Below are 15840 nucleotides of genomic sequence, written 5' to 3'. Positions count from 1 at the left end.
GTTGAGTTGGGAGGGATAGGGGAGAATGATGAAAAATATGCTATCAACCAAAATGCATTGAATTTATAAAGTAATTTGCTGAATGGTAACCCCTTTGTCCATCTGCTTAAAAATAGTGATAAAGGGGCTGGGAAGGTGGCTCAGTGGTAGAGTGCTTGCCTTGCATGCATAAGGCCCTGGTTTTGATTCCTCAGCACCACATAAGCAGAAAAAGCCAGAAGTGGTACTGTGGCTCAAATGGTAGAGCGCTAGCCTTGAGCTGAAGAGTTCAGGCCCCACGAACGACCAAAAAAAAAAAAAAGTAAAAAAAATTGCATTTAAAAACAATGGGGCTGGGAAGGTGGCTCAGTGGTTAGAGTGCTTGCTTTGCATGCATGATGCCCTGGGTTCAATTCCTCAGTACCACATACACAGGGGGGAAAAAAAAAAAAACAATGCCAGCCAGGCGCTGGTGGCTCATGCCTGGAATCCTAGCTACTCAGGACCTGAGATCTGAGGGCCAGCCCAGGCAGGAAAGTCCATGAGATTCTTATCTCCAAGCCAGAAGTGGTGCTATAGCTCAAGTGGTAGAATGCTAGCCTTGAGCTGAAGAGCTGAGGGACAACGCCCAGCTCAGAGTTCAAGCCCCAGAACCAACATCAACAACAACAAAAAAGCCAGATGCTAGTGGCTCATGCCTACCTCCTCAAGAGGTTGAGATCTGAGAATCACGGTCCAAAGCAAGCCCAGGCAGGCAGGAAAGTCCAAAACCGTAAGTGGTACTGTAGCTCAAGTGGTAGAGCATTTGCCTTGAGCTGAAGAGCTCAGGGACAGCTTGCGTGGGCCCAGAATTTAAGACCCATGACCGACCAAAAAGAAAAAGAAAAAAGAACAAAAGAAAGCCAGGCACTGGTGATTCATCTCTATAGTCCTAGCTACTCAGGAAGCTTAACTGAAGATCTCAGTTCAAAACTAGCTCAGGCAGGAAAGTCTGTGAGACTCTTACCGCCAATTAACCACCAGAAAACCAGAAGTGGAACTGTGGATCAAACTGGTAGAGCACTAGCCTTCAGCAAAAAGAGCCCAGGTCCTAAATTCAAGCCCCATGACAAACAACAACAACAAAAAATCTATAGTGATGTCCTGAAGTATCTATCTGAATCTAGATTTCAGAAAGCTAGCTGGACATCTGTGGCTTGAGCCTATAGTATTAGCTATTTAGAAGGCTGATCTCTAGGGAGGAATGTCTGTGAGAATTTTATCACCAATTAACCAGAAAAAATCTGGAAGTAGCTGGGTGCCAGGGGCTCATGCCTAGCTACTCAGGAGGCTGAGATCTTAGGATTTCAGTTCAAAGCCAGCCCAGGCAAGAAAGGCCATGAAACGTGTGCATGTGCCTGTGTCTGTGTGTCTGTGTCTGTGTGTGTGTCTGTGTGTCTGTGTCTGTGTGTGTGTATCTGTCTGTGTGTCTGTCTGTGTGTGTGTGTTGGTCATGGGGCCTGAACTCTGGGCCTGGGCACTGTCTCCTAGCTCTTCAGCTCAAGGATAGCGCCCTACCACTTGAGTCACAGCACCACTTCCAGCTTTTTTTCTGCTTATGTGGTGCTGAGGAATCTAACCCAGGGCCTCATGCATGCGAGGCAAGCACTACCACAGACTGAGCCAACTTCCCAGCCTCATGAGAGTTTTATCTGCAATAAGCCATTCAGAAAACTGGGAAATGGCACTGTGGCTCAAGTGGTAGAGTACTCACCTTCTGCTGAAGAGCTCAGGGACAGTGCCCAGGCCCAGAGTTCAAGCCCCCACGACCGACAAAAAAATAAAAATAAAAATAAAATCTGGACTAGAACTGTGGTTCAAGTGGTAGAGCTTCAGTCAGCCTTGAAAGAAAAGGCTAAGGGAGATGCCCTAGCCCTAAGTTCAACCACCAGTACAAGCTGAGTGCAAAATAAAAGAAAAATACATGTTAACAGAAAATCACCATTAGAATACCAAGAAACTGCCGCTGCAAATAAACTCACTCAATTGAAGATAAAATTAGTGGTCAAGCCGGGCGCTGGTGGCTCACGCCTGTAATCCTAGCTACTCAGGAGGCTGAGATCTGAGGATCGCGGTTCAAAGCCAGCCCGGGCAGGAGAGACCGTGAGACTCCTATCTCCAATAAACCACCAGAAAACCGGAAGTGGCGCTGTAGCTCAAGTGGTAGAGCGCTCGCCTTGAACTGAAGAGCTGAGGGACAGCGCCCAGGCCCAGAGTTCAAGCCCCATGACCGACAAAAAAAAAAAAAAAAAAAAAAAAAAAATTAGTGGTCAAGAACAGTGTATTTACATAATTCCTAAGTGCTCCCCCTACAACACTTATTAATTACACAGAGAAAAACTATACAGAGAAGTCCTAGCAGGAATAATACTGGCTTATAAAATAGCAGTAATTTCATCAAAATAATAGGGCTGGGAATGTGGCTTAATGGTAAAGTACTTGCCTAGCATGCATGAAGCCCTGGATTGGATTCCTCAGTACCACACAAACAAAAAGCTAGAAGTGGTTCTGTGACTCAAGTGGCAGAATGCTAGCCTAGTTAGATAGTTCAGAGACAATGCCCAGGCCCTGAGTTCAAGCCCCAGGATTGGCAAAAAGAAAACGGGGGGGGGGGGGGGGAGGAGAAGAAAGCAGACTTGGAGAAGATCTTTCCCAGCAATATATAAAAGGCTTAATATCCAAAATATACAATGAGCTCAAGAGACTAACTTCTTCCAAAGTTAATAAACCAATAACTAAATGGACAAAGGAGCTCAGGAGAGACTTCTTCCAAGAGTAAGAATGTTAAAGAAACACATGAGGAAATGCTCATCATCCCTGGCCATAAAGAAAATGAAAACCAAAACAACTCTAAGATCCCATCTCACCACAGTTAGACTGCCAACACTGTGAATTTGAACAACCAATGTTGGCAGGGACATGGGGAAAAGGGATCTGTTGGTGGAAAACTGAACTAATACAACCTCTCTGGACAGCAAGTCTGGAGGTTCCTCAAAAAAACTAAACATGGGCTGGGAAGGTGGCTCAGTGGTAGAGTGCTTGCCTTGCATGCATGAGGCCCTGGGTTCAATTCCTCAGCACCACATAAGCAGAAAAGGCCGGAAGTGGTACTGTGGCTCAAGTGGTAGAATGCTAGCTTGAGATGAAGAGCTGAGGGACAATGCCCAGGCCCAGAGTTCAGACCCCCACGACGGACCAAAAAAAAAAAAACTAAACTAAACATAGACCTTCCCTACGACCCATCCATACTACTCTTGGGCATCTACCCTGAACAACATGAGCTAGGATCTGATAAAGACATATGAACATTCATGTTCACTGACACACTATTCACAACAACCAAGATATGGAAACAGCCCAGATGCCCCACAATAGATGGGTTGATCCAAAAACTGCGGTACCTATACACAATGGAATTACACAGGCATTAGAAAGAATAAAATGTCATTTAATTGAGGTAAGCCAAGCTCAAAGAGACAAAGGATACATGTTCTCTCTAATACTCGGAAATTAGCTCTAAAATACATGGGGATATGATAAATTACACACAATTCTAGATACTCATATACATAGAGACCAAAAGAGACACAAAGGTGCCTAAGGGCCTCTTCATATTTATGTAAAATTACATACAAGATAAACAAGAGACCTCTTTTTTACTTTTTTTAATTTTTTGATGATTCTGTCTTCTTTTCCTTATATATACTGCATTCAAATGTATATCTTCAGAAGGGCAGGGGGAGGACACAGAACTCAAAGAAAAAGTAAAAAAGTGCAGCAGTGGAGCTCACTGGATGTTGATAAAAGTGAACCATACAACTCTTGGGAGGAGATGGGAGGGAGGGAATGGGAGAGAGTGAGGGAACAGATGGTACCATATGAAAGGATGTAATTTTAATCCCTCTGGACATCACCTCTATAATAACAATAAAGTAATTTTTAATAGCAGTATTTTTTCTGTTTCTGATCATAGACTAAGCTAAAGTTTTCATCAAACTGAAAAAATACTTTTGAGGGCTGGGAATGTGGCTTAGTGGTAGAGTGCTTGCCAAGCACAACTGAAGCCCTGCATTCCATTCCTCAGCACCACATAAATAGAAAAAGTGGGGCTGTGGCTCAAGTAGTAGAGTACTAGCTTTGAGCAAAAGAAGCTCAAGGATTGGGCTGGGAAGATGGCTCAGTGGTACAGTGCTTCCCTTGCATGCACAAGGCCCTGGGTTCGATTCCTCAGCACCACGTAAGCAGAAAGAAAAGCCGGAAGTGGCACTGTGGCTCAAGTGGTACAGCGCTAGCCTTGAGCTGAAGAGCTGAGGGACGGCACCCAGGCCCAGAGTTCAGGCCCCATGACTGTATCCAAAAAAAAAAAAAGAAGAAGAAGCTCAAGGACAGTGCCCAGAACCTGAGTTCAAGCCCCAGGAATGGCAAAAAAAAAAAAAAAGAAGAAGAAGAAAAAGAAGCCTAAAATAGCAAACTATAGCCTATGTGTATACCCAAGTAGGAAGCATGACTATCTCAAAAATAAGACAAAAAGAAAAAAAATACATAACCTGTTGGTGATAACCAACAGCCCTGTCCCTGTATAATCAACTAGGTAGTGTGAGTACTAGCTTAGCTGTATAAGAATCCCTTGAGCTCAGCCAGCCTGAGCAGATATTTCTGAAACCCTTCTCAAAAACAAACCAGAAGGGGCTGGGAAGGTGGCTCAGTGTAGAGGGCTTGCCTTGCATGCATGAGGCCCTGGGTTCGATTCCTCAACACCACATATATAGGGAAAAAAAAGTTGGAAGTGGCGCTGTGGCTCAAGTGGTAGAGCGCTAGCCTTGAGCTGAAGAGCTGAGGGACAGCGCCCAGGCCCAGAGTTCAGGCCCCACAACCGGCAAAAAAAAAAAAAAAAAAAAAAAACAGAAGCCAGGCACCGGTGGTTCACACCTATAATCCTAGTTACTCAGTAGGCTAAGATCTGAGGATCACGGTTGAAAGTCCCACGGTTTTGCTGCCCTGACTGGCTTCGAACTGTGACCTTCAGCTCTCAGCCTCCAAACAGGTAGGTTTATAGGCATGAGCCACTGGCACCCAAATTAAGAGTTTCTTATTATTAGAACCTGTAATCCTAGCTACTCAAGAGGCCAAGATCCAAGACTCACCAGTCAGAGCAAGCTCAGGCAAGAAAGTCTGTCAATTAACTACCAGAAAACCAGAAGTGGTGCTGTGACTCAAATTGCAGGGCGCTAGATTTGAGCAGAAGGAGCTCAAGGACAATGCATAAGCCCTGAGGACTGGCAAAACAAAAAACCAAAAACCAAAAACAAACAAACAAAAAAACACAGTTAACAAAATATTTAGTGCCTACCTGGAAAAAGCTCCTAAAGATTCTAAGTCAATATCTGATTTGGGGAAGAGAAGGGAAATAACAAAATGATGAAAGAAGTACAAACAATGACCCATTGCAACAACGATATTCACAAGACACTATGTCAGAAATGAAATTTACAACTTGGGAGGTGGGGGGAGGGGAGGGATAGTTGGAGAACAATAATGGAATGGGAAACAATGTTCAAAAAGAAATGTACCTTATGTAACTGTAACCCCTCCGTACAGCATCTTTACAATAAAATTAAATTAAAAAAAAAAAAAAAAGAATGTAAGGGGCTGGGAAGGTGGCTCAGTGGTAGAGTGCTTGCCTTGCATGCATGAGGCCCTGGGTTCAATTGCTCAGCACCACATAAGCACAAAAAAAAAGCCGGAAGTGGCACTGTGGCTCAAGTGGTAGAGTGCTAGCCTTGAGCTGAAGAGCTGAGGGACAGCTCCCAGGCCCAGAGTTCAGGCCCCACGACCGGACTAAAATATAAAAATATAAATAAATAAATAAATAAACAAACCAGTCTTTAAAACTCATTTTTCAGTCTCACATCTGCATTCTTTTTTTTTGGTCAGTTATGGGGCTTGAACTCTGGGTCTGTGGCTCAAGTGGTAGAGCACTAGCCTTGAGCTGAAGAGCTGAGGGACAATGCCTAGGCCCAGAGTTCAGGCCCCACAACCAGTCAAAAAAAAATACAGTTTAAAAATGCAGATGTTTGGGCTTGTAATCCTAGCTACTTAGGAAGCTGATATCTAAGGATCGTGGTTCAAAGCCAGCCAGGGCAGGAAAGTTCTTGAGACTCTTATCTCCAATAAACCGCTAGAAACCCGGAAGTGGTGCTGTGACTCAAGTGGTAGAGCTCTTGCCTTGAGATGAAGAGCACAAGGACAGCGCCCAAGCCCAGAGTTCAAGCCCCACGACCGACAAATTAATTAATTAATTAATTAATTGACCAAAAGGACAATTATCAGAAGCTATTCCACATATTTTACTACAATTCAATTTTTTTGTAGCCAGGCACCAGTGGCTCATGCCTGTAATCCTAGCTATTCAGGAGGCTGAAATCTGAGGATCACAGTTCTAACCCAGCGTGGGCAGGTTCCAGCCTGTGACACTATCTCCAACTAATCACCAAAAAGACAGAAGTAGAGCTCAAGTGGTAGAGCAGAAGACAATTATCAGAAGCTATTCCACATATTTTACTACAATTCAATTTTTTTGTAGCCAGGCACCAGTGGCTCATGCCTGTAATCCTAGCTATTCAGGAGGCTGAAATCTGAGGATCACAGTTCTAACCCAGCGTGGGCAGGTTCCAGCCTGTGACACTATCTCCAACTAATCACCAAAAAGACAGAAGTAGAGCTCAAGTGGTAGAGCAGAAGCTTGTTAAAATAAAAGCTGAAGAACAGTGCCCAGACACTGAGTTCAAGCTCCAGGAACAGTGTGCGAGCGCGCGCACACACACACACACGCAAACACGCATGCACACAAATACAACATGCACACACGCGCATACACACACACTCATTTTTGTAATCTGGCACAAGGGGGTACTCAAGCTGAGAACTCAGGATTGCTTTTCAAAGCCAGCCCCAGCAGAAAAGCCCATAAGACTCTTCTCTGTGTGTCTGTCTGTCTATCTGTCTGCCTGCCTGTCTGTCTCAGGGGCTTGAATTTAGGGCCAAGGTGCAGTTCCTGAGCTTTTTTGGTCAAAGCTTGAGCCATAGCTCCACTTCCAGCTTTTTTTTTTTTAATTGGAGATAAAAGTCATGAATTTTACTGCCTCGGTTAACTCCAAACCAAGATTCTCAGATCTCAAAGTCCTGAGTAGCTAGAATTAAAGCTGTGAACCACTGGCTAACTGGCTGAGACTCTTATCTCCAATTAACCACCAAAAGCTAGAAATGAAGCTGTGGCTCAAGTGGCAGAGCAGGCCTGAGTTCAAGTTCCAGTACCATAACAAAACAAAACCAAAAAAAATTAATCTTAAAGAAAAAAAAGTAGAGGGGCTGGGAAGAAGAAGGAGGGGCTGGGAAGTTGGTTCAGTGGTAGAGTGCTTGCCTCGTATACATGAGCCCCTGGGTTAGATTCCTCAGCACCACATAAGCAAAAAAAAAAAGCTGGAAGTGGTATTGTGGCTCAAGTGGTAGAACACTAGCCTTGAGCTGAAGAGCTGAGGGACAGTGCCCAGGCCCAGAGTTCAGTCCTCACAACTGACAAAAAAAAAAAGTAAAAGGAGGGAGGGAATGAGAGGGAAAGACGGAACAGCTTACACTAAGCAAAAGGAAGAAATGTATTATCATCCAATGTGAAAGAAATAACTATGGGGCTGGGAAGGTGGCTCAGTGGTAGAGCGCTTGCCTTGCATGCCTGAGGCCCTGGGTTCGATTCCTCAGCACCACATTAAGAAAAAAGCCGGAAGTGGTGCTGTGGCTCAAGTGGTAGAGCGCTAGCCTTCAGCTGAAGAGCTGAGGGACAGCACCCAGGCCCAGAGATCACGCCCCACGACCGGACCAAAAAAAAAAAAAAATAACTACTATCAAAGCACACAGAATTCACAAACATTATATAACATGATAATTTCAATTTGCCTTGTAAAGATTAAAATGTGCTTGTTTTTAAGTATCATCTCAAAATACTGCGAAATTTCTGAAATGTATGTATTCACTTAATCTCAATAAAAAATTATTTTTTAAAAAAAGTAGAAGGGGCCAGATTATCTATAATCTTAGCTACTCTCGAGTCTGAGACATAAATGGGCCTGAGATTCTATCTCCAATGAAATAGCAAAATGCCAGACTGGAAGAATGGTTCAAGCAGTAGATGCCAAGCCATACGGAAGAAAGCACAGGCTGAGCAACTCTGGTGTGCACCTGTCACTCCAGGGGCACAGACATGTACAAACAAGAGGATACCAGACCAGACCAGACCAGACCAGGCCAGGCCAGGCCAGCCCAGCCCAGCCCAGCCCAGGCAAAAGCAAGACCCTATCTCAAAAATAACCAACACAGAGAAATGTCCCACATCAACAAGTCAGCCAATGACAAATGCTAGAGGGGATGCAGAGAAAGAGGAACCCTATTACACTGCTGATGGGAATGTACATACAACCACTTTGGAAAGCAGTCTGGAGGTAAAGATTGACCTCCCTTATGATCCAGTCATACCACTTCTAGGCCATCTATCCTGAGCAACAGGAACCAGTATACAAGGACACATGCACCTCCATGTTTATTGCAGCACTGTTCACAATAGCTAGGATATGGAAACAACCCAGATGTCCCACCACAGATGAATGGGATCCAAAAATTGTGGTATCTATACACAATGGAATATTATGCAGCCATTAGAAATGACAAAATATTGACATTTGCAGGGAAATGGATGGAGCTAGAAGAAATCATGTTGAGTGAGGTAAGCCAAGAGCAAAGAGACAAACGGTGCATGGTCTCCCTGATAAGTAGATGTTAAATCCAAAATGTTAGGTGATACGACAAAATTAACAGGATTCCACTCATCTGGTGGAATCACTACTAAATAACCCCATGCTGCTGATCACATATATGGTATATATGTGTACACCGGAGGGGAACCAGGAAGACGACACAGAACTAGAGAGAATTGGAAAAACATACAACAGCGGGACCCATTAGCTGCACAGGACATTGGCCAAAATGAACTAAGCAACTTAATGGCGGCGATAGGAGGGAGGGAACAAATGGGAAAGAGGGAACAGCTGACGCTAAAAAGAAATGTACATACCACCCAATGTGGAAGAAATAACTATGCAAAGCTCATAGAACTCATAAATGTTATAGACCATGATAGACAATTTGCTCCAGGAAAGTTACAATGTTTTTGTGACTTTAACTGAGCATCACTATCCCACAATACTATGAAATTTGGGAAATTATGTAATCACTTAATCACAATTTAAAAAAAATAACGAACCCAGAAAGGAAATAGAAAAGCAGCTCAAGTGGAAGTAGTTCTGACTACTAAGCAGAAAGCCCTGTGTTCAAGCCCCAGTACTTGGGATAAAATAAAACTGTAAATTGATAAAAACATTCAAAGTTAAAAAACAAAATACTATTTCAAGTCAGTTTTGAACAAAGTTCTCTGTTTGTATTTAGTTCAATATATTCAAGAGAAACAAGGCATGAAAAGGTAAGCCAAGCTCAGAGACACAAACGGCACATGTTTTCTCTCATGAGGCTAAATCTAAAATACAATGGGACATGATATATAGGATTCTAGGCATTCACAAACAGAAAGACCAAAGGAGGATATTCTATAGAGAAGAACACAAAAGTGCATTGCCTATGTGTAGCTGACCATATAAAGTATTTATCCTTATGAACTCCAGGAAATGGCAACAAGGTTTTTCTTTGTTGCTGTTTTTCTTTTATTTTTGTCTTGTTTATCTGTCTGGGGGTGTAAAGGAAGGCACAAAAATATAGAGGGACAAAGGGTGAACAAATACCTTACTTACTCACTAGATACTATGTTGAAAATGAACTATACAACTTGTGGGTGGGGATGGGAGGGAAAAACTGGAAGAGAGCAAGGAAGGGGTAACACTGTCCAAAAAGAAATGGGCACTTGGGCTGGGAAGGTGGCTCAGTGGTAGAGTGCTTGCCTTGCATGCAGAAGGCCCTGGGTTTGATTCTTCAGCACCATGTAAAGCAGAAAAAGCCAGAAGTGGTGCTGTGGCTCTAGTGGTAGAGCACTAGCCTTGAGCTGAAAGAGCTGAGGGACGGCGCCCAGGCCCAGAGTTCAGGCTCCACAACCGGCAAAAAAAAAAAAAAAGAAAGAAAAAAAGAAATGTGCACTTTAAGCCAGGCACTGGTGGCTCATGCCTGTAACTAGCTATTCAGGCTAAAATTTGAGGATCACGATTCAAAGCACACCCAGGCAGGAAAGTCCCTGAGACTCATCTCCAACCACCAGAAAAACAGAACGTGGTGGTCTCAAGTGATAGAGCATTTGCCTTGAGCTGTAGAGCTCAGGAACAGCGCCCAGGCTCAGCGTTCAAGCCCCATAACCAACAACAACAAAAGTATGCTTTACCTGACTTACGTAACTGCAACCCCTCTGTACATCACCTTTATAATAATAATTTTTTTTTGTCAGTCATGGGGCTTGAACTCTGGGCCTGGGCGCTGTCCCTCAGCTCTTCAGCTCAAGGCAAGCGCTCTACCACTTGAGCTACAGCACCACTTCCGGTTTTCTGGTGGTTTATTGGAGATAGGAGTCTCACGGTCACTCCTACCCGGGCTGGCTTTGAACCACGATCCTCAGATCTCAGCCTCCTGAGTAGCTAGGATTACAGGCGTGAGCCACCAGCACACGGCTATAATAGTAATTTTAAAAAAGAAAAAGACATGAAAATTCAAGTATACTTGGTAGTTATTGAACATTTCCATTTTCTGTGTAGGTAATTCCTAAAATAACTATTTGGCATTTATAACACTACTATTAAACATGTTCTGAAACAGTTCTAACTCTGACTACCAGAAAAGGCCTAGAAGCACAGACACCCCTCACTAGTTGATATGATTACAGACACATGCCACTATACCCAGCTTAGTACCCAAATTTTGGCAGTAAGTACCATTTTCTTAAGTAGGCACCCATGGCTCATTCCTGTATCCTAGCTACCAGGGCAAGTCTTTGTGAGACTCTTATCTCCAATTAACCCCCAAAAGCTGAAAATAGAGCTGTGTCTCAAGTAGCAAAGCACTAGCCTCGAGCAAAAAAAAACTCAATCAAGGGGGCTGCCAGGTACCAGTGGCTCAAGTCTGTAATCCCATGGATTTAGGAGGCTGAGATGTGAAGGCAAGTGTTCAAAGCCAGCCCATGCAAGGAAGTCCATGAGACTCTTATCTCCAATTAACCACCAAAACCAGCCAGAAGTAGAGCTATGGATCAAGTGGTAGAGAACTAGCTTTGAGCAAAAAAAAAGCTCAGGAACAGCACCCATGCCCTAATATCAGACTCAGGACTGGCACACGTACACACACACACACACACACACACACACACACACACACACACACAGAGGGGCTGGGAAGGTGGCTCAGTGGTAGAGTGCTTGCCTTGCATACATTACGCCCTGGGTTCCATTCCTCAGCACCACATAAGCAGAAAAAGCCGGAAGTGGTGCTGTGGCTCAAGTGGTAGAGCGCTAGCCTTGAGCTGAAGAGTTGAGGGACAGCGCCCAGGCCCAGAGTTCAGGCCCCATGACCGATAAAAAAAAAAAAAAAAAATAGAGAGAGAGAGCTGGGCACCTGTAGTTAACGCCTGTAATCCTAGCTACTCAAGAGGCTGAGATCTGAGGATCATGGTTCAAAGCCCAGGCAGGAAACTCCGTGAGACTCATCTCCAATTAACTACCAGAAAATCAGAAGTGGTGCTGTGGCTCAAGTGGTAGAGTGCCAGCCTTGCACTGATGAGCTCAGGGACAACACCCAGGCCCAGGGTTCAAGCCACACAACTGACAAAAAAAAAAAAAAGTAAGTTATGATAAAAATCCAACATACAGCCAGGTGCTCATGCCTGTAATCCTAGCTATTCAGGAGGCTGAGATATGAGGATTATGGTTCAAAGCCAACCCTGGCAGAAAAGTTCCTGTGAGACTCTTAACCACCAGAAAATGGGAAGTGGAGCTGTGCTGAGGTAGAGAGTGTTAGCCTTAAGTGAGAGCTCAGGGATAGCACCCAGGCCCTGTTTTCAAGCCCCACAACTGCCCCCCCCCCAAATCCAACACCAACATAGAAAGGAAAGCAAAAAACAATTGCTACAGTAGTCTATTAAATGATGCAGGCAAACAGAGAAGAGCAGGAGTCTTATAACAATCTCAGCTAAAGGCAGTTTTAAACTTCATCAACCCACTCACAATGCTATGTACTATGGGACATGAAGTAACAGAAAAGATGGCTGCACAGATCCTAGATTGAATAGAGACAAGTTATAAATAAAAGACAAGCTGGGGGCTGGGAAGGTGGTTCAGTGGTAGAGCGCTTGCCTTGCATGCCTGAGGCCCTGGGTTCAATTCCTCAGCTCCACATAAGCAAAAAGAAAAAAGCCGGAAGTGGCACTGTGGCTCAAGTGGTAGAGCGCTAGCCTTGAGCTGAAGAGCTGAGGGACAGCGCCCGGGCCCAGAGTTCAGGCCCCATGACCGGACCCAAAAAATAAAAAATAAAATAAAATAAAAAAATAAAAGACATGCTGGAGGCATGATTTGAGTGGTACAGTGCTAGCCATGAGGAAAAAAAAAAAGCAGAGCCAGACCTAGAGGTCCTAAGTTGTAAGCCTGAGAACAGAACAGTACAGCAGAGAACAGAGACAGAACAATCACTGAGGACTTTATCAATGGTATGAGATTTAGCTGGATTTTGAGGAGTTAACAGGATATAAATGTGTGGCCTGAAAGGAAGAAGAGAGTCCAGGGAAGATCACAAGGGAAAGCTAAAGAGTGGAATAAACCTGGTCAGTGTGAATACAAACTTAAGTAGAAGCCAGAAATGTATAAGAACGTCATTCATTCTTCAATCTGTATGCCTAAGTTTTAGGAATACAAAAGTATAATGTATAGCCAGGTGCTGGTGGTTCATGCCTGTCATCCTAGCAACCCAGGAGGCTGAAATCTGAGGACCACAGTTCAAAGCCAGCCCAGGCAGGAAAGTCCCTGAGAATCTTGTCTCCAATTAACCTACCAGAAAACTGGAAGCTGGAGCTGTGGGCCAAAGTGGTAGAACATTAGCCTTGAGCAGCAAAGCTCAGGGACAGTGCCCTGGTCCTGAGTTCAAGCCCAAGGACTGGCCACAAATAAAAAAAAAAAAAAGGACATATGTTCCAAGCCAGCCCTAGGAGAAAAGTCAATGAGACCCCCCCCTCCAAAATAATAAGCAAAAAACAGGGTTGGAGGTGTTCCTCAAGTGGTAGAGAACCAGCCCAGTGATTATGTGGCCCTGAATTCAGTAGCGTGCACGCACACATGCACACGCACACACGCGCACATGCATGCACACGCACACGGGCGCGCACGCACGCACACACACACTCACTCCACAAACTTTTAGTAATAAAAGTTGAGCATCAAATACAATTAAAATTAAGATGGTGGGAGCTGGTGGCTCACACATGCAGTCCTACTAAGGAGGCTGAGCTCTGTGGATCCTTATTCCAAGCCAGAACAGAAGTCTGTGACACTCTTACTGCCAATTATCCAGCAAAGAGCCAAAGTGGAGTGGCTCAAGTGGTAGAGCGCCAGCCTTGAGCAAAAAACCTAAGAGACAGCACTCAAGCCCTGAATTCATGCCCCAGCACCAAAAAATAAAAATAAAAACAAAAGAAGGGGCTGGGAATATGGCTCAGTGCTTTTCTAGAATGCATGAAGCCCTGGATTCGATTCCTCAGTACCCCATGAACAGAAAAAGTTGGAAGTGGTGCTGTGGCTCAAGTGGTAAGAATGTTAGGCTTGACCAAAAGAAACTCAGGGACAGTGCCCAGACCCCGAGTTCAAGCCCCAGGACTGGCCAAATAAATAAAAGGAAAATACCACAAAGGAAACAATTAACATGTTTTCACAGTCCCTACACCTTTTGTCTGAGTTAGATCTACCACTGCACCACTTTCAAAGACAAAGAAAGTTCTGTGTGCATTCAATCGGCGGAGTGTGCTTAAAAGCTGTGCTCCCAAGAGATGTGCCTGTCAACACCAGCGTCTTGCTCATATACTGTCTTCCAAAGTTCTTACACAGTTAACTTCATTTCTATGTAGAAGACTACCTAAAGGCACTCTTATCTAGTGCGTTAGATAGAATACATTGTAGTCTCTGTACCTGGAAAGAGCCCAAGTTACAAGACGGCTGGAGCAACACCTTTCGAGACCTTGTCTCCCAACAAAATAAGAAGAAGAAGAAAAAAAAACTCTGACGTGTTTCTACAAGTAACCTTGTAGATCTGATTTAGGGAGTTCTCGGTGACCCTGGTAGCCACGAAGGTTAAAACCAGGCACCCACACGCACTTGATCACAAAAAAGCTAGCCCGCTCGGCGGCCACTCGAGCAACCCCGCTCCCCAACCCGCCAACCCGAGCCTCGGAATGTCTTACCAAGTCCTCATTTCCGCGTCAGTAAAAGGCATTTTTTGTTTGTTTTTTTTGCGGAGTTAGCAAAGGGGCAGCGCAACTGCTCCAGGGGAGCGGAGATGCTACTCCTGTGAGAAGCACCGGTCCCGAGCCCCGGAGCCAGGCCGCTCCCAGACGCTCTGCGCCCGTCCACCCCGCTCCCGGCCCGGCCACCGCACCCCGGCCTCCCTCCGCCCCCGGCCCGCGACTCCCCGGTCCCCTGTTAAGTTTAAACCTCTTCCCCTCCGAACCCGGCCCGCCCGGGCCCGCCGCCCGCCGGCAGACCCCGGCCGGGCCGCTCACGCCCTCCCCTTCCGCCGGCCTGCAGGCTCCGGACCGCTCCACAGAGGCCCACGCCCGTCTCTATAGGCCTCCGGATATCGGGCCTCCCAGCCGGCCCCCCAAAGCACGCAACCGCCGGGCCTGAAAATGGCGGAGCGCAGCCGCCTGCCACGGGCGCGCGGTCCCCGTCGCGGCCGCACTCACCGTCCGGCGCGGAGCGGGGCTCCTAACGGCGAGCGAAATGTCCGTCTTCGCTGTTCGGGAACGTCCCCTCGGCCTGGCCCCGGTCCTTTCCCCTCTCAACCCCGTTCCTCCAGAGGAGCAGCCGCCATCTTCCCGACGAGGCTCCGAGCGCACGTCCCTGCGTCATCACGCGCCGCTGTGCGGCGGTGCGTCACGCGCGGGTGCGCCGCCGGCCCCGGTAGGCGCCCATCTGCGCACGTGCGCCGGCGAGAGGGAGGACGGGGGCGGAGCGAGGGCGGGGCCTGGGGCGGCGCGCGGCGCTGCAGGCTAAGGGCCCGCACTTCCTTTGTTCCGCCGCGGCGGGCGCAGCGGCCTGTGGCAGTATGAGGCCTGGCTCGCGGAGGTGCCTCGGACGCTCTTCGAACACCCGTCTGGGGAGAACCAGGGATGGGTGACGGTGCTCAAGACACTTGTATAAACTGATTTGTTGAGATGAAGAAGCCCCTGTGTACAACTAAGCAGAGTTCTTTTTAAACCTCTTGTGGTTTTGTCAGTGGGTGTCCTTTCTTCCTCTGAGCTCCCAGGCCCTGAGACTCAACTGCACATGCCCAGACGCGTTTCCCTTACACGGGCAGTCGGGTTCTGTCCCGCCTCCCTTTTGCCCACACCCCCTCTTTTGCCAAACCTGAGCACCTGTTCAGAGCGATGCAGTGGTAGCCAAGCCAAGCTGAACAGGGCCCTTGATCGTGCACAGCCTGCGCCATCTGCGAAACCAACGAAGGCAGGCCGCGGGACAGGCCCGCTCCTCCAGAAGCCCACATTCTCCGCAGCAAACCTGTCCGCAGTGTACCTTAGACTGACACAAA

The 15840-nt window shown here is 46.3% G+C and overlaps 1 protein-coding gene across 2 annotated transcripts in view; it reads right to left on the bottom strand.

Moving 5' to 3' along the window:
• Nucleotides 1–15142, bottom strand: part of Wdr33 (WD repeat domain 33) — a 113521-nt gene extending 98379 nt beyond the window's left edge. For both annotated transcript variants that reach the window (XM_069989489.1, XM_069989490.1), the window contains exon 1: nt 14996–15142. The gene's annotated coding sequence lies outside the window, so the exon portion shown is untranslated. The remainder of the gene's footprint in view (nt 1–14995) is intronic.
• Between the last annotated feature and the right edge of the window lie 698 nt (nt 15143–15840).

The sequence above is a fragment of the Dipodomys merriami genome, unplaced genomic scaffold (genome assembly GCF_024711535.1).
Source record: "Dipodomys merriami isolate MVZ:Mamm:240054 unplaced genomic scaffold, mDipMer1.0.p SCAF_38, whole genome shotgun sequence".
NCBI lineage: Eukaryota > Metazoa > Chordata > Mammalia > Rodentia > Heteromyidae > Dipodomys > Dipodomys merriami.
The sequence above is the reverse complement of the archived record's forward strand: the minus strand, read 5'-3'. Positions and strand labels throughout refer to the sequence as shown.